Below are 27,001 nucleotides of genomic sequence, written 5' to 3'. Positions count from 1 at the left end.
CCCCTCCTGACTAGCTACTCCTTTGGGTTACCAGTTGGTATTGCTATCTAGTGCCTCCACCCAATCAGTTTTGGTTTGGGCTAGATTGGGAACGCCCGTTATATGAAATGTGAATAATTGTAGGTAACTATTTATATTATGATAGTAAATTTTCACTCTCACCTTATCTAGATTCTGCTGTCTTATCTTCCAGACACGTACCAGGGCTGTTTTCCGGAATTCCCTTTGACAGGTAAGTTCAGTGAATAGGACTACTACACAACCAATTGCTTTTAGTACATATATTTTGTGAATTCGATTGTATGACTACAACATAAAAACCTTAGGTTACCAACATACTATTATGGTATACAATAGTATCTGCATGCAATACAAAAAAAACCTCAGGGTGAACCGGTTATGAAAGAAAAAACAAAACCATTTAACCAAATTATCACCTTTAGAAGTTAGGATTGCGCAATAATAACACAGTTTATTATTTCTGTCCCTCCTATCAGATGCTTCGTTGGTGCACTTGTTGGGGCCCGTCCTAACTTATTCAATAGTAGCAGAGTCCATTGCTAGGATGATGATAATTATATATCCCCAAAGGTATTATATGTTTTATATAAATTGGTGATCTGAGCCTATTTCTCCTATGTTATCATTCAGGAATAATTCATTCTCTTTGTTGTCAATGTCCCTGGTCACTTTTATGATTTAGTCCGTCACCGATAAGGCTCCACATATAAGTTCTGTACTCTCGGTAATGAATTATGAGAGGTGTTCAAATATAGGATACACTATAACTCGTGCCTTGCATAAATATATATTGGCAGTAGTTCACTGTAAAGTTATACACAGGGTGGAAAGCTACTCCGAATGCAATATATATTGGCCAATTAATATATCCCTATATTGGTAGATAGATTTTTCTGAGAATATGGTATTCTTTCGTTCCTTCACTCCCTATATCTCCTCCGAAGGGATGCTCTCTTTCCTAATGTAATTTATATCCTCCATACAGTGATCACTCGCTAGTGACCTAAGATATTATACAGGCTCTGGTGTATTAACAGAATAATTATGTGAATCTGCTCTGCTGGCTGTCACTGACCCTGATAGTGGGAATTTAGGTCTAGGATGTCCTCCCCCTACTGGGGGGTATCATTTAGACTACTTACACCTCCTGGCCTGTTTTATATAAATATGAGACCTCAGTTATTCAGCTCCTCCCCTGGGCGGATCAGCAAGATGAGGCTTGAAGGATTAATTATTATATCAGCTGACACTTCCCTGAGTTCTCACCAATGGATCTATGCAGCCTCCTCTTCAGCGGCAGCCGACACCGCTCACTGTCTCTGAATCCCGCGGCTCATCGAGGGATCTCTCCATTTGGGTCTCAGCTTTATCCACCGCTCTCTTTCTCCCTCACGGCCATGCAGCGTCCTCATCAGCAGCCGCAGACACCGCTCAATGTTGACGGGGTATATATCCGGTCTGAGTCCTATTCAGCGGCATCGGACACCGCTCACTGTATCAGGATCCCGCCGCTCTCAGAGGTATCTCTCCGGTCTGCTCCCGGCACTACCACCTCTCTCCTCTCCTTCACGTCACCTCCTCAGTTCGGCGTCAGCTCCGTCCCGCTGTCCCGCTCTCTCAGTCTCTCACAGAGCGGCTCGAGCTCCGTCACGCTGTCCCGCTCTCGTCGTCTCCCCAGCGCGGCTCGAGCTCCCTCACACTGTCTCGCTCTGCCTGGATCCGTTATGCTGTCCCACCTCTATAGGCACGAGAGCTTCCAGAAAAGTCTCTGACATTCCCTCATGCCCAATATTTACCACAATAAATAAACTTATATATTGTATTATTATACACTTAAAAACGATAAAAAACATCAATACATCAACTATACTTATATGCTGTATTTAACAATAAACAGATAATTTATTTCATTCAATAATACAGTGTTACATTCTCCCCCTGGGGATTGGCACTTCTGAAAGGAGTGACAATCACCATACTCAATAAATATACTGGTCCATCTATTAATCGCCCATACTATAACCAAAATACGGCCATGTCATTATCAAATGAGGGTGTATTACCAAAGGAACTTCCGTGGGGGTGCCCAACTGCTCATACGTTAAAATTCGTGGGGGCTTACGAACTCTTTGGGGTCGAGGTGCACTAACTAGTCTTTCAGGCCCTATCTCTAATCTTCCGGGGGAGACATCGACCAACTCGGAAGCTTCCCTTACTCCCCAACTTCCCTCATTCACTTCCCGTGTAAAAGTTGAATCAATCACTTCAGGGTGTTGATGCGTCTTTTCCGAAACACTCTCCTCCCGTAAATATTCGGGATCGCGATAATAACATCCTGAAGCATAGTCATCCATATTGTCACTATTCTCGGTGGCCAATATACCTTCATCATCCTGATCAATGTTCATCCTTTTGAAACCACTTCGATCACTCGGAGGAAGGTCTCTTCCAAGATACTCCCCCCACCTTATATCTTGACCAATGGGGAGCAAATGCTGCCGATGATAGGTTACTACTGATCCCTGCCCATCAGCCCGTGCCAATTGATAAGCAGGAATATTAGGTAATTTTTTCACAACCACATAGGGCTCACTTCTCCATCTATTACTTAATTTCTTTTTCTTGGGTACCCCCAGCAATTGTATTAATACACGGTCCCCTGGCTGCAAACACTGTTCCTTTACGCCACGGTCGAAGTGTGTTTTATTCTTTTCTCCCATGTGCTTCGATGCAGCTTCCGCTATTTGATAAGAATCTTTCAGCTGTTGTCTTAGTTGCTTAATGTACTGAGAGTGTGAGGATCCAACAGAATAATTAACCTGTGTCCCTAAGCAAACATCTACAGGCAGCCGAGCTTCACGACCAAACATGAGGTAATACGGTGTAAATCCGGTGGTCTCATTTCTGGTGCAGTTATATGCGTGCACTAATGTAGAAACATATTTTTTCCACTTATATTTCCTCTGGGTTCCGAGAGTACCAAGCATATTTAACAGGGTCCTGTTAAATCGCTCAGGTTGGGGATCACCTTGAGGATGGTAGGGTGTGGTTCGCGATTTTTGAATTCCACAGCATTTACACAATTCTTTAATTAACCGACTCTCAAACTCTCTTCCTTGATCTGAGTGAATCCTTGCGGGTAGTCCATAATGGACAAAAAACTTTTCCCATAAAGTGTGTGCAACTGTCCCTGCTCTTTGATTGGATGTTAGATAAGCTTGAGCATACCGTGTAAAGTGATCAGTTACCACAAATAGATGACTATCTGATCCTTCAGGTCCTTCCAAAGTTAAAAAGTCTATGCATACTAACTCCATCGGCCCAGAGCTACTGATAGTCACTAAAGGAGCAGCCCGTTGGAGAGGTAGGGTTTTTCTCAGGATACAATTACTGCATGTCCGACAATATGTCTCAATTTCTTGGTTCATAAAAGGCCAGAAGAAACGATCAGCCACTAATCCCTGAGTCTTATCGTATCGCAAATGGCCATGCTGATCATGTAATGAATTCAGTACCATCTTTTTATACTGCGTAGGCAAAATCAACTGCAGGTTAAATCTTCCATCATTCTTCCTAACAGATCTATATAACACTTCTTTCACGATCCTCAACTTAGGACGTTGTCGCCATAATATTTTGGAGATTGGTGACATTTGCGACCACACCACGGGAAGATGGGGATTCTCTACCAGTCTCAACACAGCAACTATATCTGGATCCTCTCGTTGAGATCTAGCCATCTGCTCCGGTGTTATCCTATATAAACCCTCCAATTCCATACGACTCAACCAACAGTAGGAGGGAGGAATGGCCGCATCAGACGCTCCAGTGGACAAAATGGCAGCTGATTCGTTATGTCGATTAAGTCTTATATGTTGGCATAACCCCTTAACCGAGGCTGCAGGCACTTCGATCCACTCATCCTCCTTTACTTCACTATCTTCATGAGTTAGCCGGGATAGCGCATCAGCATCATGATTTTTGTCCCCGGGACGATATTTGATAGTAAATTCATAGTTAGTCAGAGCCGCCAGCCACCGATGGCCAGTACAGTCCAATTTTGCAGAGGATTGTATATAAGTCAACGGATTGTTATCGGTGTGTACAGTAAATTGCACGCCATATAAGTAATCGTGGAATTTTTCACTCACAGCCCATTTAAGCGCTAAAAACTCCAACTTATGTACCGGATAGTTTCGTTCACTGCTTGACAATCCTCGACTAACATAGGCGATGGGGCGTAAATCTTTACCATGTAACTGATACAACACCCCCCCTAATCCCTCAAAGGAAGCATCTATGTGAACCTCATAAGGTAAGTCGGGTTGTACATAGGCCAATACAGGGGATTTGGTGAGAAGATCTTTTAGCTGGGTAAATGCTTCCTCACAAGATGCTGTCCATCTTTCACCAAATGGTTCTCGAGGCTTATAATACTTATGTTCCCTATCCTCCCTTGTAGGGCGTGATCGTTGATTAACAGGAGGATACCCTCGAGTCAATTCAGTCAAGGGTTTGGCAACTACCGCATACTGTGGCACAAATTTACGATAATAACCACAGAATCCTAAAAATGATCGTAGATCTTTCAGGTTTTCAGGTCGAGGCCAGTTCTGAACAGTCACCACTTTTTCCGGATCTGTGGCTATGCCTTGCCTACTCACTATATGTCCCAAATATTTGACAGAAGACCGACAGAGCTTACATTTTTCAATTGACAATTTTAGCCCACGTGCCTGAAGTCGATCGAGTACTTTAAGTAGCCTTTCATTGTGCTCTTCTAGATCTTTTCCGAAAACTATAATGTCATCAAGGTACACCAATACCTCCCGGTAGCACATGTCGCCGACGGTCTTTTCCATGGTTCTTTGAAAAGTAGCGGGGGCTCCTCTTATGCCTTGAGGCATCTTTAGAAACTCAAAGAATCCAATCGGGCAAATGAAAGCAGTCTTGGCTCGGTCATTCTGGCTCATTGGAATCTGATAGTAGCCGCAGCGGAGATCCAGCACAGAGAACCATTTACTCCCGTTTAAGCAATCTAGTGCTTCGTCCACTTTTGGAACTGTATATTGATCCGGCACAGTGCGACTATTTAATGTGCGATAATCGATGCATAGCCGTATCTCTCCACTCTTCTTGCGAGCGACCACTATAGGGGATGCATACGGACTTTCCGAGTCAGCTATAACATTGTTCTCCAATAAATTACGTAGATGCTCTCTTACGTCGTCAAAGTCAGCTGGAGCTAATCTTCTTGACCTCTCCCTGAAAGGGGTGTTATCAGTAAGGGTAATGTGATGTTCTACTCCAGTAGCTGTACCCAGGTCCCAGTCACTCTTAGAGCACACGGCTTCCCTTAACCGTAGCTGTTCCATCAGAAGTTGCTTGCTGGCTGGCTCTATATCACTGCCCTTAAAGCATACTTCTAAGTCACTATCCGAAGAGGAAACATCCAAGAAGTTCCTATTCCCATCTGGGACTACACGACAACTTTCAATTCTATGGCATCGGTAAGTGTCTTCATGCTTTTGTTCTACTACACCAAATTGATGGCCCTTCTCTTGCTTCCCACACCATCGAATTAAGTTGCGAAACAGGTTAGTATTGGTCCCTATTATGGCTGATAACTGTCCATTATCCCCCGGAGAGTCAGGGCATACCAATGCTATCAACGGAACAGTTTCATTAGGGGTGATCAGCCCGGGTTCAAAAGAAATTTGGGTAATAATATACCCTAAATAGGGGTACTTTTGTTCGCTTAATCCCCATACAGTAAGGCCACTAAGAGGTTGAATGGAAACGTCAGCCAAATGTTCCCGATACCATGATTCAAATACTATAGACACTTGCGATCCGCTGTCCATTAATATTGTACAATCTTGGCCGTTAATCATAGCCTTGATGAGTGGGGCAGGCCCCATAAGACTTTCTGGGATATTGTCTAGCCACTGTGCACTCCCCATCGCTCGAACTTTTAGAATCGGGGAGCCTGTGAGGGGGTCACAGCACTCCCACTGAAGTTTTCCAGTTGGTGATCTGGGGTTGGAGGGGTGTGAGTTGTAGTTCCTCCCCGGCCGCTTCCAGTGCCAGGACATTCAAAGGACCTATGTCCTGGCTGACCACAGCTATAACATATAATGTGATTCCTACTCCTACTTCCCTGATTCATTCCCCGTCCTCTCATGACAGGCCATCCTGTATTAGACTGTGGACTGGATTGTAAAGCAATCAGCTGATCGATCTTTTTATTTTGTTCCTCAATCAGCTTCAAAAGCCTCTCATCCATATTAGGAGGGGATGGAGTAGGTAATACCACCTTCACTCTTTTTATATTTTTTTCTCGTGCATCTATCTGAATCTCTTCTAATTTAACCTCTTTGACCAATTCAGTGAGATTAGGAGGAGGTCCCCGAGCCATTGTGCATCGTAGTCGCTGGGCCACTGGATGGTTAGTCATGGCTCCTTTTAACACCTGTCTCATACGTCGCTCATCTACGGCCCCCTTTTCAATACCTCCTTTGTCGACAATCTGGTAGATTAGTCTATCCACCCTATAAATATAGTGGGTCAAAGTCTCCCCCGGCTCCTGGTATGTCCTATTCAGTCGAGCTAACAAATCACCCACATCCTCGAGAGTTCCATACGAGAAGTCCAGAGCTTCGATGTAATCCTTTAAAGTGGCTGTTGTTTTACTCCTCCTAGTAGCCTGAATTACCCGCATAGCAGGTCCCCTTAAACTCTCTACTATTCTCTGTTTTTTTATATGCTCTGGGCAATGCCATTCTTCCGAATGCTGAATGGCAGCCTCTCGCCAAGTGTCATAATTCTCTTCTCCAGTCGGTACTGGTGTAATTCCCGAGAATATTCTGAGTCTACGGTATCCTCCCTCATAATGCCAACGCTCCAGTTGACTGACCATCTTGTCTACGACCGCCTCTACTCCTGTTCCCGAGACATCCTCCTTATTCCCTGAAGACTCTTGGGGGTCAGCCGTAGGCAGGGAATCCACTACAAGTAGGGGCCCGGTACCTGAATCACCTCCCGATAAGGCCTCAGCTGCTACCATCTCCTCCCCTTCAGGCCATATCACTTGTACTTTCCCTCCAACAGCCCCTTCCACTACGACCATGAAGGGGATTAAAGTCTTATCCAATGGGTTCCTATTACTAATCAATATAGCATAGGTATCCCCAGATTGTCCTTTCCACCTATCCACCACACAGGGCTGACTGATGCCATAAAAGTTTCCCACTGCCCTTATTGCCAATTCATCGTTAACTGCATTAAGCGGTCCAATAAGAACAAAACTGCATATAGGTTCCACTCCCTTCTCCCTACACCATCTGTATATATCCGTCACAGTTACCTCCTCCATGACCCAATTGTTACCAGAACTCTTGAGGGGGTGTTATCTTTTGTCGGGATCTCAGCAGTGCCTCCAAATGTAACCCCTCCTGACTAGCTACTCCTTTGGGTTACCAGTTGGTATTGCTATCTAGTGCCTCCACCCAATCAGTTTTGGTTTGGGCTAGATTGGGAACGCCCGTTATATGAAATGTGAATAATTGTAGGTAACTATTTATATTATGATAGTAAATTTTCACTCTCACCTTATCTAGATTCTGCTGTCTTATCTTCCAGACACGTACCAGGGCTGTTCTCCGGAATTCCCTTTGACAGGTAAGTTCAGTGAATAGGACTACTACACAACCAATTGCTTTTAGTACATATATTTTGTGAATTCGATTGTATGACTACAACATAAAAACCTTAGGTTACCAACATACTATTATGGTATACAATAGTATCTGCATGCAATACAAAAAAAACCTCAGGGTGAACCGGTTATGAAAGAAAAAACAAAACCATTTAACCAAATTATCACCTTTAGAAGTTAGGATTGCGCAATAATAACACAGTTTATTATTTCTGTCCCTCCTATCAGATGCTTCGTTGGTGCACTTGTTGGGGCCCGTCCTAACTTATTCAATAGTAGCAGAGTCCATTGCTAGGATGATGATAATTATATATCCCCAAAGGTATTATATGTTTTATATAAATTGGTGATCTGAGCCTATTTCTCCTATGTTATCATTCAGGAATAATTCATTCTCTTTGTTGTCAATGTCCCTGGTCACTTTTATGATTTAGTCCGTCACCGATAAGGCTCCACATATAAGTTCTGTACTCTCGGTAATGAATTATGAGAGGTGTTCAAATATAGGATACACTATAACTCGTGCCTTGCATAAATATATATTGGCAGTAGTTCACTGTAAAGTTATACACAGGGTGGAAAGCTACTCCGAATGCAATATATATTGGCCAATTAATATATCCCTATATTGGTAGATAGATTTTTCTGAGAATATGGTATTCTTTCGTTCCTTCACTCCCTATATCTCCTCCGAAGGGATGCTCTCTTTCCTAATGTAATTTATATCCTCCATACAGTGATCACTCGCTAGTGACCTAAGATATTATACAGGCTCTGGTGTATTAACAGAATAATTATGTGAATCTGCTCTGCTGGCTGTCACTGACCCTGATAGTGGGAATTTAGGTCTAGGATGTCCTCCCCCTACTGGGGGGTATCATTTAGACTACTTACACCTCCTGGCCTGTTTTATATAAATATGAGACCTCAGTTATTCAGCTCCTCCCCTGGGCGGATCAGCAAGATGAGGCTTGAAGGATTAATTATTATATCAGCTGACACTTCCATGAGTTCTCACCAATGGATCTATGCAGCCTCCTCTTCAGCGGCAGCCGACACCGCTCACTGTCTCTGAATCCCGCGGCTCATCGAGGGATCTCTCCGTTTGGGTCTCAGCTTTATCCACCGCTCTCTTTCTCCCTCACGGCCATGCAGCGTCCTCATCAGCAGCCGCAGACACCGCTCAATGTTGACGGGGTATATATCCGGTCTGAGTCCTATTCAGCGGCATCGGACACCGCTCACTGTATCAGGATCCCGCCGCTATCAGAGGTATCTCTCCGGTCTGCTCCCGGCACTACCACCTCTCTCCTCTCCTTCACGTCACCTCCTCAGTTCGGCGTCAGCTCCGTCCCGCTGTCCCGCTCTCTCAGTCTCTCACAGAGCGGCTCGAGCTCCGTCACGCTGTCCCGCTCTCGTCGTCTCCCCAGCGCGGCTCGAGCTCCCTCACACTGTCTCGCTCTGCCTGGATCCGTTACGCTGTCCCACCTCTATAGGCACGAGAGCTTCCAGAAAAGTCTCTGACATTCCCTCATGCCCAATATTTACCACAATAAATAAACTTATATATTGTATTATTATACACTTAAAAACGATAAAAAACATCAATACATCAACTATACTTATATGCTGTATTTAACAATAAACAGATAATTTATTTCATTCAATAATACAGTGTTACATATGTGTAGCAAGTTTGATGTAAATTGCTCCAGCCCTTCCACAGTTATGCTGTCTGCTGACATACTCTGTGCTGCTGTACCACCCCTGGGGGTGCTAGGGGTGTCTGACCCCTACAGTGTTTGTTCCCAGAGTGTAAGTCATGTGTATCAAGTTTGTTGTAAATTGCGGCAGGCCTTCCAGAGTTATGCTGTCTCCTGAAATACTCTGTGCTGCTGTCCCACCCCTAGGGGTGCTAGGGGTGTCTAACCCCTACAGAGTTTGTTCCCAGATTGTAAGTGAGCTGTGTACCAAGTTTGGTGTAAAATGCTCCAGGCCTTTCACAGTTTTGCTAGGGGTGTTTAACCCCCACAGAGTTTGTTCCAATATTTTAAGTCAGATGTGTACCAAGTTTGGTGTAAATTGCTCCAGGCCTTCCTCAGTTTTGCTGTCGGCTGACATACATGTGCTGCTTTCACTCCCCTAGGGGTGCTAGGGGTGTCTCACCCCCACAGTCTTTGCTTCCAGAGTGTAAGTCATATGTATACCAAGTTTGTTGTAAATTGCTGCAGGCATTCCAGAGTTATGCTGTCTGCTGAAATACTCAGTGCTGCTGCCCCACCCCTAAGGGTGCTAGGGGTGTCTTCCTCCCACAGTGTTTGTTTCCAGATTGCAAGGCATATGTGTACCAAGTTTTGAGTATATTGCTCCAGCAATTGCGGAGTTATGCTGTCTCCTGATATACTCTGTGCTGCTGTATGCCCCCCTAGGGGTGCTAGGGATTTCAAATTGCTTTAGTTGCCTCCGCCATGTTTTAATACGCTTGTATGTAAAATTTCACGATCTTCGCTAGTAAACTGTAGTTGTATAGAAAGACATAATTACAGAAGGACAGAATGACAGATTTTTTTTTATATATATTAGATTGTTTGTAGGTTGTGATAAGCTGCAGTTCCTATTTCTGCCCAGAAGATGGGGATCTTGTCTTTGAAATTTCATTTTCTTACACCTAACAAAAATAAATACATTATAATCTGCTATGGCCGCAGTCATAATAACAGCATTGTCTAGACTAGGGGTTCCCAACCAAGGTCCTCAAGGCACACTAACGGACCAGATTTTAAGGACAGCTATACTTCAGTACAGGTGACTTAATTAGTACTCCAGTTATTTTGATCTATCCATCTGTGCACAAGTATGGATACCAGTAAAACCTGGAGTGTGCCTTCAGGACCAAGGTTGGGAATCACTTTTCCTAGACCACAGGTTCTCAAACTCGGTCCTCAGGACCCCACACAGTGCATGTTTTGCAGGTAACCCAGCAGGTTCACAGGTGAATTAATTACTCACTGACACATTTTAAAAGGTCCACAGGTGGAGCTAATTATTTCACTTGCGATTCTATGGGGAGACCTGCAGAACATGCACCGTGTGGGGTCTTGAGGACCGAGTTTGAGAACCTGTGTCCTAGACTATAAGGTGTGCATGTACATCATAGGTCTGCAAACCTGGTCCTCACTACACCACACAGTGCATGTTTTGCAGGTCTCTTCACAGAATCACAAATGAAATAATTAGCTCCACCTGTGGACCTTTTAAAATGTGTCTGTGAGTAATTAATACACCTGTGCACCTTCTGGGTTACCTGCAAAACATGCACTGTGTGCAGGGCTGTTTCTAGCCAATTTGGCTCCCAGTGCAAAATTTAAAAATGCGCACACATACCCCCCCCCCCCCCATTGACATAACAACCCCCCCCCCCCATAGCCATGCCATACACCGCAATGCCCTTGATACATTAAATCCCCATTTTACATATTGCGGCAGGCAAGAGTCCCCATTTTCCACAATACGGCAGGCAAGTGTCCCCATTTTCCACATTACAGCAGGCAAGTGTCCCCATTTTACACATTACGGCAGGCAAGTGTCCCCATTTTACACATTACGGCAGGCAAGTGTCCCCATTTTACACATTACGGCAGGCAAGTGTCCCCATTTTACACGTGATGGCAGGCAAGTGTCCCCATTTTACACGATGGCAGGCAAGTGTCCCCATTTTACACATTACGCATGCAAGAGTCCCTATTTTACACATGATGGCAGGCAAGAACCCCCATTTTACACATGATGGCAGGCAAGAGTCCCCATTTTACACATTCCGGCAGGTGGCAGTGAGGGGGGGGGGGGGGACTGACTTACGTTTGAAGCGGTTCTTCCCGCTCTTCGGCCACTTCTCCCTTGTCTTCGCCGCGCCGGTCCTTACTGTAGCTTGGCTCCCCTTCCTCCCTCCTCCCAAGTACCCAGCTCGGGGGGCGGAGTTTCGCGGAATGACGCAATTGCGTTGTGACGTCACGACGCACCCGCATCATTCCGCGAAACTCCGCCCCCCGAGCTGGGTACTCGGGAGGAGGGGGGAATCAAAGAGCATCAGAAGTGCTGCGGCGGGCACCCCGTGCGGTTGCACGGCTCGTCCGCCGCAAGAAACGGTCCTGACTGTGTGGGGTAATGAGGACCGAGTTTGCAGACCTATGATGTACATAAACTGAAGAGTATCATAAGAATCCATAAAAATGATTCTAAACTCCGAATGAATCATGCAGGGGCATTTTAACAGAAGAGGGGCAGACTGTGGAAGGGCCACCTCCACTTCAGGGTACAGCAGACTCTGCTATTGTGCTAGAGTCTACTGTGCATGTGCAAGTCTTCGGAAACTTGGCACCTGCCCTGTTCTGGAGACTAAATTCCTACTGTGCATGTGTGGTGGCCATTTTGCCAGTGTTTTTTTTTACCACGGATGAAGCTGTGATAAAGGATTCTGGAAATATAAGTAATACAACATGAGCGCAGTGTGTGCAGTGTGGTCACCCCTGGACCTAGGAGACCAGGGGCCTAATTCAGATCTGATCGCAGCAGCAAATTTATTAGCTAATGGGCAAAACCATGTGCACTGCAGGTGTGGCAGATATAACGTGCAGAGAGAGTTAGATTTGGGTGGGTTATTTTGTTTCTGTGCAGGGTAAATACTGTCTGCTTTATTTTTACACTGCAATTTAGATTTCAGTATGAACACACCCCACCCAAATCTAACTCTCTCTGCACATGGTACATACCTCCCAACATGACCCTCTCCAGGAGAGACAGAATGCTCTGCTCCTGGACTTCCCTCTTAATGTATGATTGCCATCACCTGTGCTGAAACGCCTTTCTTATCCATTAGCCTGTTCAGCACAGGTGCTGGCAATCATAAATGAAGAGAAAAGTTTAGAAGCAGAGCATTTTGTCCCTCCTGGAGAGGGTCATGTTGGGAGGTATGATGTCAGGGGCGGATCCAGAAGAAAATGAAAGGGGGGGTGCTCCTAGATAAGGGGTGTGGTATCACAGGGGGCATGGCCTCAAAGAATATGCAATCAGGTAATGATTGGCTGTAGGAGCGCATCCTGGTTTATTGCCAATGTTTCACCCTGATGAAAAGGCTGATTGGGCCTTGAAATGTTGGTCACCTGTTCCATTAGTTATGGGAGCCTGGAAGGCACCCCAGCACAACATAATTATTATAGTTTTTAGTTGGTGGTGGCAGGTGCAGCATACCTTGTTTTGGGCACTGCACCGAGACTCAGACTGCAGCACACGAACTGCCCATCTTTGATTAGCAGAAGCAGCCAGCTGGATCTCCAACAAGCAGCATAAGACATCTGCAGGACAGCCCTGTCACAATCACACGGGCCGCCTTCTCAAAGCTGAGGCTGAGTTTGACACCACCTAGCATGGTGGCAAAGGAAGTGGAGGAGGAAGCGCTGGGATACTGTGCGGTGCAATGAGGGCTAATGAAGCCTTCTGCGCCGTCATAAGAAACAGTCTTACTCAATGCTGGCATTTGAACCCCGTGCCTGGGACGGACTCTGGTCGGCAAGCGGTAGGAGAGGTAGGTTGCTGTGTGAGCAGGGGGAGGCTGGACCTCCCCATTGGTTACCATACTGACTTGCTGTTAGAGCCGCGGCGCATCCTAGTGCCTGCCGGCTCTTTTATCAATTCTGACTGACGAAAATAGCAGTAGTGCTGCTGCTGTTCTCCCTTTGAAAAAAAGAAGTCAGAAATGACAGAGGGGGGGCACGGGCCCGAGTGCCTCCCCCCCCTGGATCCGCCTATGTATGATGTTACATCTGACCCCCCCCTCCCGCAGTGCACATGGTTTTGTCCATTAGCTAACAAATTTGCTGCTGCGATGAGATCTGAATTAGGCCCCATGTGCACCACACACATTAGATTCATATAGAAACAGCAATGGAATCATGTTGGTCACTGAATCCCTATCTCATATGCGAATACACCCTGAACATATCACACCTAATGTACATGACTTATATACTATGTAATTAGGCATTTTTTTTACACTTGCAAATATAGGGGGAGTAGGGGTACGGCGACTAGTGTTATTTAAAAATATATAAAAAAATACACTATGGTAGTATTTCTAAAAAGTGCAGAACTTTAATAGCCAATAATAGTATATAAAACAATTTCTAATACACAAGAGAAGTATAACAATAAAAACATGTAAAAAATTAGTAAAATAATTACAAAATCAGCATGGTATATTGCAGGAGGTCATTCTTATCTTAGTATCAATGGAGGTCAACAAGGGAATCCAACACGTTTCGTCCTTTAGCACTTCATCAAGGGGTCACGGAGGTGGGGGAAGTGGCCAGCCTGCTGCACTTACAGGATGCTGTTTCCATCCCTGCTGGAGCCCCGCCAAGTGCACACGTGCGATGCGGCCAGCTCTCGTTCCTGCCGCCACCAGGTTCCCACGTGGGGTGTGCCCGATTCCTGTTCCTGCTGCCTCCAGACTCCCACATGGGGTGCGCCCGGTTCCTGTTCCTGCAGCCGATAGAGTCACGCAGTACGCCCACTGGTAGGCTTTAATATTATATAAAAATCCCAAATATGTCCCTCCCCCACCGTGCACCACCCTCTCTCCTTGCATCGTCTCCCATCCTGTGTCCTCTCCCATCCTGCACACCCCTCTCTCACCCTGCGTCCTCTCCCACCCTGCACCCTCCCTTCACCCTGCATCCTCTCCCACCCTGCACATATCCCCTCTCACCCTGCATCGTCTCCCACCCTGCACAACCCCCTCTCTCCCTGCGTCCTCTCCCACCCTGCACAGCCCCCTCCCACCCTGTGTCCTCTCCCACCCTGCACACCCCCCCCCCTCACCCTGCACACCCCTCTCTCACCCTAAGTCCTCTCCCACCCTGCACAGCCCCCTCTCACCCTGTGTCCTCTCCCACCCTGCACCCCCCCCCTCCCTCACCCTGCACACCCCTCTCTCACCCTAAGTCCTCTCCCACCCTGCACACCTCCCTCTCTGGTGCCCCTCTCCCACCCTGCAACCCTCTCCCATCCAATGTCCCAATCCCCAATATGTTCCTCTCCCTTCCTGCAACTCTCTCCCACCCAGTGTCCCAAACCCCAATATATCCCTCTCCCACCCTGAAACCTTACACCCAGTGTCCCAATCCCCAATATATCCCTCTCCCACCCTGCATCCTCTCTCACAGTGTCCCAAACCCCAATATGTCCCTCTCCCACCCTGCATCCTCTTCCACCCAATGTGTCCCAATCCCCAATGTGTCCCTCTCCCACACTGTGTCCTAAACCCCAATATGTACCTATCCCACCCTGCATCCTCTCCCACGCAGTGTCCCAATCCCCAATGTGTCCCTCTCCCACCCTGCATCCTCTCCCACCCAGTGTCCCAATCCCCAATATGTCCCTCTCCCACCCTGCATCCTCTCCCACCCAGTCCCCCAGTCCCCAATATGTCCCTCTCCCACCCTGCATCCTCTCCCACCCAGTGTCCCAATCCCCAATGTGTCCCTCTCCCACCCTGCATCCTCTCCCACCCAGTGTCCCAAACTCCAATATGTCCCTCTACCACCCTGCATCCTCTCCCACACAGTGTCCCAATCCCCAATGTGTCCCTCTCCCACCCTGCATCCTCTCCCACCCAGTGTCCCAAACCCCAATATGTCCCTCTCCCACCCTGCAACCTTCTCCCACCCAGTGTCCCAATCCCCAATATATCCCTCTCCCACCCTGCATCCTCTCCCACCCTGTGTCCCAATCCCCAATGTGTCCCTCTCCCACCCTGCATCCTCTCCCACACAGTGTCCCAATCCTCAATGTGTCCCTCTCCCACCCAGTGTCCCAAACCCCAATATGTCCCTCTCCCACCCTGCATCCTCTCCCACTCAGTGTCCCAAACCCCAATATGTTCCTCTCCCACCCTGCAACCTTCTCCCACCCAGTGTCCCAATCCCCAGTATATCCCTCTTCCACCCTGCATCCTCTCCCACCCAGTGTCCCAATCCCCAATGTGTCCCTCTCCCACCCTGCATCCTCTCCCACCCAGTGTCCCAAACCCCAATATGTCCCTCTCCCACCCTGCAACCTTCTCCCACCCAGTGTCCCAATCCCCAATATATCCCTCTCCCACCCTGCATCCTCTCCCACACAGTGTCCCAATCCTCAATGTGTCCCTCTCCCACCCAGTGTCCCAAACCCCAATATGTCCCTCTCCCACCCTGCATCCTCTCCCACTCAGTGTCCCAAACCCCAATATGTTCCTCTCCCACCCTGCAACCTTCTCCCACCCAGTGTCCCAATCCCCAGTATATCCCTCTTCCACCCTGCATCCTCTCCCATTCAGTGCCCCAAACCCCACTATGTCCCTCTCCCATCCAGTGCCCCAATCCCCAATATATTCCTCTCCCACCCTGCATCCTCTCCCACCCAGTGTCCCAATCCCCAATGTGTCCCTCTCCCACCCAGTGTCCCAATCCCCAATATGTCCCTCTCCCACCCTGCATCCTCTCCCACCAAGTGTCCCAATCCCCAATATGTCCCTCTCCCACCCTGCATCCTCTCCCACCCAGTGCTTCAATCTCCAATATGTCCCTCTCCCACCCTGCATCCTCTCCCACCCAGTGTCCAATCCACAGTATGTCCCTCTCCCATCCTGCAACTCTCTCAAACCGGGTGTCCCAAAACCCAATATATCCCTCTCCCACCCTGCATCCTCTCGGTATCCGGTTGATAGATAGACAGTGTCTAGTTAGACAGTCAATAGAAAGACACCATATGTTTGACAGACATTAGGTCGACAGGGTCAAAAGGTTGTCTGGGTCCAGTGGCAAACACAGGATTTTTAAAGGGGGGTTTCCAAATGCCAGTCCATAATATCCCACTCTGTGGAACTTTAGAGCAAGTGCGGGAGTCTGGGGGACCGGTAGAAGAACCTAGTAATGACCCTGGACATTAATGTAAACACTGGTCTTTTTTTACATTGGGGACCGTATGGAATACAGTATTAATATTTAAAAATATAGATGGCCTATAGTATAGGCTGTATCAAACAAAGTGGCCAATAAAAGGTTAAACATACCATAGTAAATAAATACACAAACATAATAGAAGCAGTACTGCACTTTATAAGCACACATTCTCCCACCTCATGGTAAGCCTCATGTCTCTTCTTCCTGGTAGCTACTCTCTGGTCCAGAGCATTGATTGAGGACTCAGATCCACACACACAGCAAACTTGGTAGAAGAAGCTGCTACCACTGGGCATGTGCAGCAGCTCTGCTCTGTCCCTTACACTGCATGATGTAGTGGCAGCTCTAGTAATCATATTATATACCATTGTTATTGTCATAATGTGAGCCAATTGTCAAGAGGAGGGGGGTTTCCAAGCAACCGGAAACCACTCCTGCGTTTGCCTATGGGGTCAAAAGGTCGACATGAAAAAGGTAGACAGAACAAAAGGTCGTCAGGGTAAAAAGGTAGACATGAAAATGGTCGACATAAAAAAAGACACATTTTTTAAAAAAAATTTAAATTTTTGGACTATTTCATACCTTCTCTATCCATGTCGGTATAGAGTTGGTTATTAACCTTGTTGCAGGCGCAGCGAGTTACCGAGCCCGAAGCGTGGCGAGCGTATGCCTTTCTACAATTGGGGGTCCCAGATGACAAAACTATCCACACAAAAATGCAAAAAACATTTTTTATGTCGACCATTTTCATGTTGACCTTTTGACCCTGTCGACCTTTTGTACTGTCTGGGAGTGGGTTGTGCTGGAGCACTGAGGCTGGGAGTGGGTTGTGCTGGAGCACTGAGGCTGAGAGTGGGTTGGGCCGGAGCACTGAGGCTGAGAGTGGGTTGTGCTGGAGCACTGAGGCTGGTAGTGGATTGTGTTGGAGCACTAAGGTTGAGAGTGGGTTGTGCTGGAGTACTGAGGCTGGGAGTGGGTTGCGCTGTAGTACTGAGGCTGGGAGTGGGTTGCGCTGGAGCACTGAGGTTGGGAGTGGGTTGTGCTGGAGCACTGAGGCTGGAAGTGGGTTGTGCTGGAGCACTGAGGCTGAGAGTGGGTTGGGCCGGAGCACTGAGGCTGGGAGTGGGTTGTGCTGGAGCACTGAGGCTGGGAGTGGGTTGTGTTGGAGCACTGAGGCTGAGAGTGGGTTGTGCTGGAGCACTGAGGCTGGTAGTGGATTGTGTTGGAGCACTAAGGTTGAGAGTGGGTTGTGCTGGAGTACTGAGGCTGGGAGTGGGTTGCGCTGGAGCACTGAGGCTGGGAGTGGGTTGTGCTGGAGCACTGAGGCTGAGAGTGCCTTGTGCTGGAGCACTTGGGCCAGAAGAGCTTATTCCATGATTTCTGGAAGGCATGTCTCATACAGATACAGCAGGAGTACAAACTTGCAGGCAATAGCATGTGCACCCCTGCTCTAGCAGATGCTCTAGTATAAGACAGGCAATATGGAGACTGGCTGAGAGATCCTTGACTATGTGCGTGACCTCAGAAGGACTGCTGCAACTGAGCAAATCACATGCAACTTTCATGCAACTGAGCAATTCATGCAACTGAGCAAATCACAATTTAGGAAATTGGGGGTAATTCAGACTGCATCGCTGTAGCGGCAGCGATCACAGTCTGAATTACTTTGTGGAATACGCACCCCGGAAGCCCAGTGAGTGCTATCAGCTATCAGATGCACTCACTGGCTGCGATCGCCTCTGCCTGATTGACAGGCAGAGTCGGTCGCGGGGCAGGAGGGTATTAGAATACTGTTGGTGAGGCGCGGTCCGGAACAACGGAGGTATGTCCGGACCATTGGGGGGGGCGAGCTGCGGTGGCTGTGTGACGTCACAAGCAGGTGCTGCGACTCGGAACGCGGCAGCTAGCTCCCTGCCAGCGCGCAGTTAGCTGCGCAGGTAGGGAGCTACTCGCCAGGTACAAAAGCATCGCCGCCGTGCAATGCTTTTGTACCTGTGCGTGGGGGGGAGGAGGGGTGGTAGGGCCTGCCATGCGGGGAGGACTAGCCCTGTGCTGTGCGTCCCCCCGCGTGTCAGAGTAAATGAGCATAGATGTGCTCATCTACAATCAACTCTGAATTACCCCCATTGCTATTTAGACAAAACAAGTTTCACCAGGATAAAGCTGGCCATACTGACAGAAACACTAAAAAAGTAAATTGGCTGTGCACTATAGGGTAATGTGTGAATTATTTTAACATATTGCTATTATGTATTTTATTAATAGATTTTTTTATACAACTAGAGGCTGGATATAATGATGAATTTGGCGGCCATGCAGGATGCCAGCTGAACTCGGACGTTTTTTTATAGGGGCAATTGTGCAGCCAATTTACTTTTTGAATATTTGTTGAGGAAACTGCAGTCTTCTATTATTGGCAGTGGCAAACCCATCACTTAGACTGCACTGTGAGAGCCACTGTCACAATAGCTGTTTCTGCTTTCATCCTGACAGATAACTGTATAGGTGGTGATGCTGTATGTGAGCCACTTGCAGAAAGTTGCAGCCTACCACATTAAGGGGAGGTGCCTACGCAGAGAGCTGAGCAGTTGCCGCACAATCATGCAGATGGAACACGGTAGCATCTAGTTTCCCTTTGTGGAGAGGACCTTTCCCATAAGCCCCTGGGTCCATGTCACAAACTATTTGGAATAGCAACCTCTGACAAGCGGAGCGGAGCGAGACACCAAGCCCAAAGTGTGGCGAGCAAAGCGAGCCCGCAAGGGTCCAATGGTGCATAGAAAAAAACCAAAACTTCAAACGAACGGAGAACGGAGAAAACATTTAGGTGCTGTAAGGGCGGAAGTTCTCTCCTGCCCTCTTGTTATGTCACTTCTAGGTCCTTATCACGAATGGAACATAGACACAACCGTTGGAACACACAGATGGTGTCATCTCTGGCAGCAGCCTGAGCTCCTTGTGATGATCTATAGCAGTGGTTCTCAACCGCAATCCTCAAGTACCCCCAACAGTTCATGTTTTCCAGGTCTCCTCACAGGATTGGAAGTGAAATTATTTGCTCCACCTGTGGGTCTTTTAAATGTGTCAGTGAGTAATGAATACACCTGTGCACCAGCTAGGTGACCTGGAAAACATGAACTGTTGGGGGTACTTGAGGACCGAGGTTGAGAACCACTGATCTACAGGAAGCTGACTAGGCTTGTGTGTGCTGTCACAGCTGTGATTTGTATGCTGAGAATCATGGTTTGTTGATGTTGATTTTCAAGGGTTTAAGGATAAATTGCCGCAAAAGTCACACCCAAACAGGTTCAAGTCTAACCAGCATGGGGGTCTGTGTAGGCAGTCAGTGGCGTGCTAGGGTAAATTGAGCTTATATGAGTTCAGAATGCAATCAGTATTTTTAAGCATGTATTTGGTATGTGTTTACAGTATATATATATATATATATATATATATATATATATATATACACTGCTCAAAAAAATAAAGGGAACACTAAAATAACACATCCTAGATCTGAATGAATGAAATATTCTTATTAAATACTTTGTTCTTTACATAGTTGAATGTGCTGACAACAAAATCACACAAAAATTATCAATGGAGGTCTGGATTTGGAGTCACACTCAAAATTAAAGTGGAAAAACACACTACAGGCTGATCCAACTTTGGTGTAATGTCCTTAAAACAAGTCAAATGAGGCTCAGTAGTGTGTGTGGCCTCCATGTGCCTGTATGACCTCCCTACAACCCACACAAGTGGCTCAGGTAGTGCAGCTCATCCAGGATGGCACATCAATGCGAGCTGTGGCAAGAAGGTTTGCTGTGTCTGTCAGCCTAGTGTCCAGAGCATGGAGGCGCTACCAGGAGACAGGCCAGTACATCAGGAGACGTGGAGGAGGCAGTAGGAGGGCAACAACCCAGCAGCAGGACCGCTACCTCTGCCTTTGTGCAAGGAGGCACAGGAGGAGCACTGCCAGAGCCCTGCAAAATTACCTCCAGCAAGCCACAAATGTGCATGTGTCTACTCAAACGATCAGAAACAGACTCCATGAGGGTGGTATGAGGGCCCGACATCCAGGGCCGGTGCTAGGTTGTTCGGCGCCCTCCTGCAAACTATAAATTTGCGCCCTCCCATATTCCTTTGGCGCGCGCCGGGAAAAGGGGTGTGGTCTCACAAGTAAGGGGCATGGCCACACAATAGTACCCCCATTTAAAATTATGCCACAATGTAGCACAATCTTATTAATCTTATACGTAATGCCCCACCCGTAGTAGTAGCGTCCTTATATGTAATGCACCCCAGTAATAGTAGCATCCTTATACATAATGCCCCCCAGTAGTAGTAGTATCCTTATACATAATGCCCCCCCAGTAGTAGTAGCATCCTTATACATAATGCCCCCCAGTAGTAGTAGTGTCCTTATACATAATGCCCCCCCAGTAGTAGTAGCATCCTTACACATAATCCCCCCCAGTAGTAGTAGCATCCTTATACATAATGCCCCCCCCGTAGTAGTAGCGTCCTTATACATAATGCCCCCCCAGTAGTAGTAGCATCCTTATACATAATGCCCCCCAGTAGTAGTATCGTCCTTATACGTAATGCCCCCCCCCCAGTAGTAGTAGCGTCCTTATACGTAATGCCCCCCCCAGTAGTAGTAGCGTTCTTACATGTAATGCCCCCCCCAGTAGTAGTAGCAGCCTTATACGTAATGACCCCCCCAGTAGTAGTAGCGTTCTTACATGTAATGCCCCCCCCCAGTAGTAGCGTCGTTATACGTAATGCCCCCCCAGTAGTAGCGTCCATAAAGCGCGCGCACAAACATACCTCACACACACACAATTCACACATATATACACACACATACACACCCACCATATACACACACACACACACACACTTCTCTCTCAGCCTCCACTTACCTAAGCCAGTCTCCCTCTGTACATGAGCAGCCTGGTCCGTGTAGCCCCGCCCCTTCTGACCCGTTTAGCCACGCCCCTTCTGTCCCGTGTAGCTCCGCCCCCTTCTGTCCCATACTCGGCGCTGTCACACAGCACAGGTGAGGTGAGGGAGGAGGCTTTTCATGCTGCAGGTGCCCGCTGCCAGTGCCTGTCATACAGTGACAGACACAGCACTGGCAGCTGCACCAGCAGCAGGGGGGACAGGACGGCGCAGCAGGGAAGGAATGCAGAGCAGGGGGAGCGCCTATCCGTCCCAGCGCCTACCTGCACTGCATCCCCTCGCTGAGCGGGTAGCGTCGGGCCTGCCGACATCCACAGGTGGGGGTTGTGCTTACAGCCCAACACCGTGCAGGACGTTTGGCATTTAACAGAGAACACCAAGATTGGCAAATTCGCCACTGGCGCCCTGTGCTCTTCACAGATGAAAGCAGGTTCTCACTGAGCATTTGACAGACGTGACAGAGTCTCGAGACGCCAAGGAGAACGTTCTGCTGCCTGCAACATCCTCCAGCATGACCGGTTTGGCAGTGGGTCAGTAATGGTGTGGGGTGGCATTTCTTTGGGGGGCCGCACAGCCCTCCATGTGCTAGCCAGAGGTAGCCTAACTGCCGTTAGGTACCGAGATGAGATCCTCAGACCCCTTGTGAGACCATATGCTGGTGCGGTTGGCCCTGGGTTCCTCCTAATGCAAGACAATGCTAGACCTCATGTGGAAGGAGTGTGTCAGCAGTTCCTGCAAGACGAAGGCATTGATGCTATGGACTGGCCCGCCCGTTCCCCAGACCTGAATCCAATTGAGCACATCTGGGACATCATGTCTTGCTCCATCCACCAATGCTACGTTGCACCACAGACTGTCCAGGAATTGGCGGATGCTTTAGTCCAGGTCTGGGAGGAGATCCCTCAGGAGACCATCCGCCACCTCATCAGGAGCATGCCCAGGCATTGTAGGGAGGTCATACAGGCACGTGGTGGCCACACACACTACTGAGCCTTTTGACTTGTTTTAAGGACATTACATCAAAGTTGGATCAGCCTGAAGTGTGTTTTTCCACTTTAATTTTGAGTGTGACTCCAAATCCAGACCTCCATGTGTTAATACATTTGATTTCCATTGATAATTTTTTTGTGTGATTTCGTTGTCAGCACATTCAACTATGTAAAGAACAAAGTATTTAATAAGAATATTTCACTCATTCAGATCTAGAATGTGTTATTTTAGTGTTCCCTTTATTTTTTTGAGCAGTGTATATATATATATATATATATATACTGTAAACACATACCAAATAAATGCTTAAAAATACTGATTGCATTCTGAACTCATATAAGCTCAATTTACCCATATTATTCCAATTGGAATTTTTGTGGTGTGTCAAACACTGCTTTCAATATGGCAACGGGTATGGAGCAATCTACCCATAGTGGCTATAGGGATGTTCCCCTACCACTAGGAGAAGTGTTATCTCTTTCTGAGAGTGATGCGGAAGGCATTTTATTTCCTGAGATTCCAGATTCAGTTGATATCACAATGCCAAATGAACAAATCTTTTTTAAACTACTCAAATTAAAAAAGAAAGAAATTGACTATTTTTTGCACGGCTCTACTTTGAGTGATTACTATTGCAAAAAATTAATCCCTAGGGGTTTCCGGATCAAGAATGCCCCCACCATCGGCAAATTCAACCCAGAATTTTGCCGACGGTGGGTGGCAGTATTGAACAAATGTAGTTTCGATCTACTTCTACTTGTTATTGAGGAATCCCAGCATGAACTAAGATCAAAGAGAATATTAATTCCTTTGAGTCCAATTTGGACAACACGTTTAAAGATGATCCAGATACCCAATGGATGATAAAACTCCAGGAACAAGTCGACAAGTGCCGACAGGAGCTGCTTAAATTTAAGCATGACAAACTTACAGTAGTTCAAAGGGACTATCAGCAAGGCACAGTATATTCCTGGGTTAACAACCCAGGAGTCTCTACCAAACGACAAGGAACATCTAGATGGCGACAACGGCGTGACCGGGCCTCTAACGATTCTTCTGGCACTCAATCCTCGCAAAGCGACCAGGATGGGGAACAGTCCAAAGTTCATGGCAAACCCCCTTTAGGGGTTCGTACCCGCGCTCAACGCGGGGCTCCATCAACAAAAAAACCCGGCGAGGCGGCCAATGGAAAAGGATCCACAAGCAAGAAGCGCGCAGCCAAGAAAAGACATAGTCTTTAATTTGTCTAAAAGAATTCTATCTAGTGACGAGATAAGCGTCCTTAACAAAGGTCTCTCCTTTATACCATCTACTGCTTTTGATAAATTTTCTTGGACTGTGGACTTACACAAGTTTTCACGACAAATTAGATTGAAGGAGTTCTTTGAAAAACAACCTGTGCAACTCCCGGCATCTCAACTGCAAAGATTCAAACCAAAATCAACTTTTGATCCATCTTCCTCCAATAACTCACTCAAAGTCTTTACAAGGACTCTTAACAAAAGTGTCATGGACGAATATAACAATTTTGTCCCCCCCAGAAATAACCTCACCAGAGCTGAGAGAATAGCCCTGAAGAACCTACAAAGCTACAAGGACATTATCATCCGCCCCGCAGACAAGGGCGGGGGGGTGGTTGTTCTAGATCTTGAATATTACCGTCAAGAGATGCAATCCCAATTAAATGACATAGAAGTTTACAAGGAGTTGGGGTCAGACCCCACAAATTCATTTAAGAGCGAACTGGATGTCATCCTCAAGGAAGCCACTGAAAATGGGCTCATTACAGAGACTGTCCACCAAGCTTTAACCACCAATCACCCCAAGACACCTGTCCTATACTCCATCCCCAAATTGCATAAAAATCCCATTTGTCCGCCCAGACGACCCATTATTAGTGCAAGAGAATCCATTTATTACATTATATCACAATACCTGGACAGTTTCCTGCAGGAACTGATCCAGGATCAACCAACGTTCCTAAAGGATTCCTCTACTTTCCTCAGGAAATTATCTTCTTTTTCTATACTACCAGAGGGCTGCCAGCTTTGTACAGTGGATGTGGTGTCATTATACACCAATATCCCCCATGATAGGGGGGTCCAGGCGGTCCGTAGATATCTCACTGGGAATTTGGCGTACTGTGGTCCTGACATTAACCTTTTTTGTGAGTTACTACATTTGTCCCTAACCAGGAACTACTTCCTGTTTGACCGTCGATGGTACATCCAACTGAGAGGCTGCGCCATGGGATCTTGCGTGGGACCATCCCTAGCTAACATCTTTATGTTTGATATTGATCACAATCTCTTTCTATTAAACCCCATGATGCAATCCAACATCTTGTACCTCACCAGGTACATAGATGACCTATTTATCATTTGGACAGATACCAGCCAAGACTTCAAAATTGCGATGGATCATGCCAATACCTTGGATGACAACATACACTTTACCTATTCCATCAGTGAAAAACAGGTGCAATTCCTGGATGTGGAAGTTTCCATATAGGATGGGAAGCTCACAACCTATCTATACAGAAAACCTACAGACCGAAACACCATTTTGAGGGCCGACAGTCAACATCCCAGTTTTGTGTCTCAGAGTCTTCCCAAATCTCAATTTCTTCGTGCAGCTCGCACCTGTGATACGCTTGCCAAAGCGGAACGGTGAATAGATCTGATGATCCAGCAATTTGTCACCCGAGGGTATGATATTACTCGCCTGATGGACACTAAACGACAGGTGCTTAGCCATTCAACGTGAGGACACTCTCTGCCCAAAAACTACTTGTGGAACACTGGACAAAAGGGTACCCTTTGTTCAGGAATTTCATCCCCTTTGCCATAAGATCATGCAATATGGTAAGAGACTGTGGCCCATAATCACGGCAGATCCGGACCTAAAATCCTTCCAGGACTGTAAGCTGATGCCAAGTTACAAACGGAACCGCAATCTTCGAGACATGCACGTTAAGAATGATATTTCCAAGATGGACACAAGAACTCCCAGGACATTCCTAACACGACAGCCTGGCTGTTATAAGTGCTTAGGTTGCACGACATGTCGTTCAATGGAATGTGGCCCATCTTTTACTCACCCGCATTCTGGGGCCAAAATTAACATCAAGCATGTTTTATCTTGTCAAAGCTCCTTTGTCATTTATTACATCAAATGCCCCTGTTGCTTACTTTACGTGGGTAAGACCATCCGGCAATTTAGGGAGAGGATGGCATTGCATCGTCAAGCCATACGCTCTGCCCTCGAGGGCACCCCACAAGAACAACCGGTTGCCCGACACTTTCATGAAGCAAAACACACATTGGCTAGTTTACGACATAAGGTCATCGACCATGTCCCTGCCAATTTACGTGGAGGTGACCGGGGTGCTCTGTTGCTACGCAGGGAAGCCCGTTGGATTTTTGAGCTCTGCACACTTTCACCGTATGGACTCAATGAATCCAACAATTTGGGGTGTTTTCTTTAATCATGTAATGTAAATTTAATCTATACTTGAATATTGTGCCTGAGGATTAATTCCTTATATCATAAATAATGGTCATCAACATTATCAGGGTAGTGTTTACACTAGCTTGATACTCAGTGATTTTTCATTTATGCTACTTTAAAATATTTCTTGCTCATTGGGCGTGTGCTTTTTGTTATTTACATATTTACTTATTATGCTTATATTACCAGTTTTTATACAACTCATGTTATGCCACATGGCCATTTCTAAGCTCTTTTGGACACCTGTTTTTATGATTTATGCACTGTTTTTATGGTGATTATCTTTTTTTGCTATCTACAGCGCTGTGTTGGCCTCCGGCGGGTAACCATGGAAACGGCGCTGGAGAGCGCGCGTCGCCACAGGGTGACGTCATCAACCCCCGTCCAGGAAGCACACACAGCGTGCATGATGGTCTGTGTGGGGTACTACTTAAAGTAAGACTGTTCTCTTTTATGTTATCTTGTCCTGACGAAAATTTAGTTAATAAATGAAACGTTGACCTACAATGCTGCACTGTCAGCTTATTTCCTGAACCAGCTTGCTGTCTCCAATGAAGTCCTTTGAGTGCCGCATTCTTCTACTCTGCTATATATATATATATATATATATATACTCAGAGAGGGTGCGGCACTCCAATGATTTTCACACGACCACGTATTATAACCATAATGTTTCAATGCCTTTAATCGTACGGCATTTTCACCAGGTAGTACAACAATGATTAAAATCTCTTACCTTATAAAGAAGGTATCACCTCGTGGCGCCGACGCCGTAACGGGACTGCACACCCGGCGACCGCGC

At 46.8% G+C, this 27,001-nt stretch overlaps 1 protein-coding gene across 5 annotated transcripts in view; it reads left to right on the top strand.

Moving 5' to 3' along the window:
- Positions 1-27,001, top strand: part of LOC134969034 (general transcription factor II-I repeat domain-containing protein 2-like) — a 473,133-nt gene that overhangs the window by 206,089 nt on the left and 240,043 nt on the right. For 2 of the 5 annotated variants that reach the window (XM_063944746.1, XM_063944744.1), the window contains 2 exons: positions 194-232; positions 7,663-7,701. The gene's annotated coding sequence lies outside the window, so the exon portion shown is untranslated. Of the gene's footprint in view, positions 1-171; positions 233-7,640; positions 7,702-27,001 lie in introns of all 5 variants that reach the window. The other 3 variants (XM_063944745.1, XM_063944743.1, XM_063944742.1) reach the window with 2 other exon arrangements.

The sequence above is a fragment of the Pseudophryne corroboree genome, chromosome 11 (genome assembly GCF_028390025.1).
Source record: "Pseudophryne corroboree isolate aPseCor3 chromosome 11, aPseCor3.hap2, whole genome shotgun sequence".
NCBI lineage: Eukaryota > Metazoa > Chordata > Amphibia > Anura > Myobatrachidae > Pseudophryne > Pseudophryne corroboree.
The sequence above is the reverse complement of the archived record's forward strand: the minus strand, read 5'-3'. Positions and strand labels throughout refer to the sequence as shown.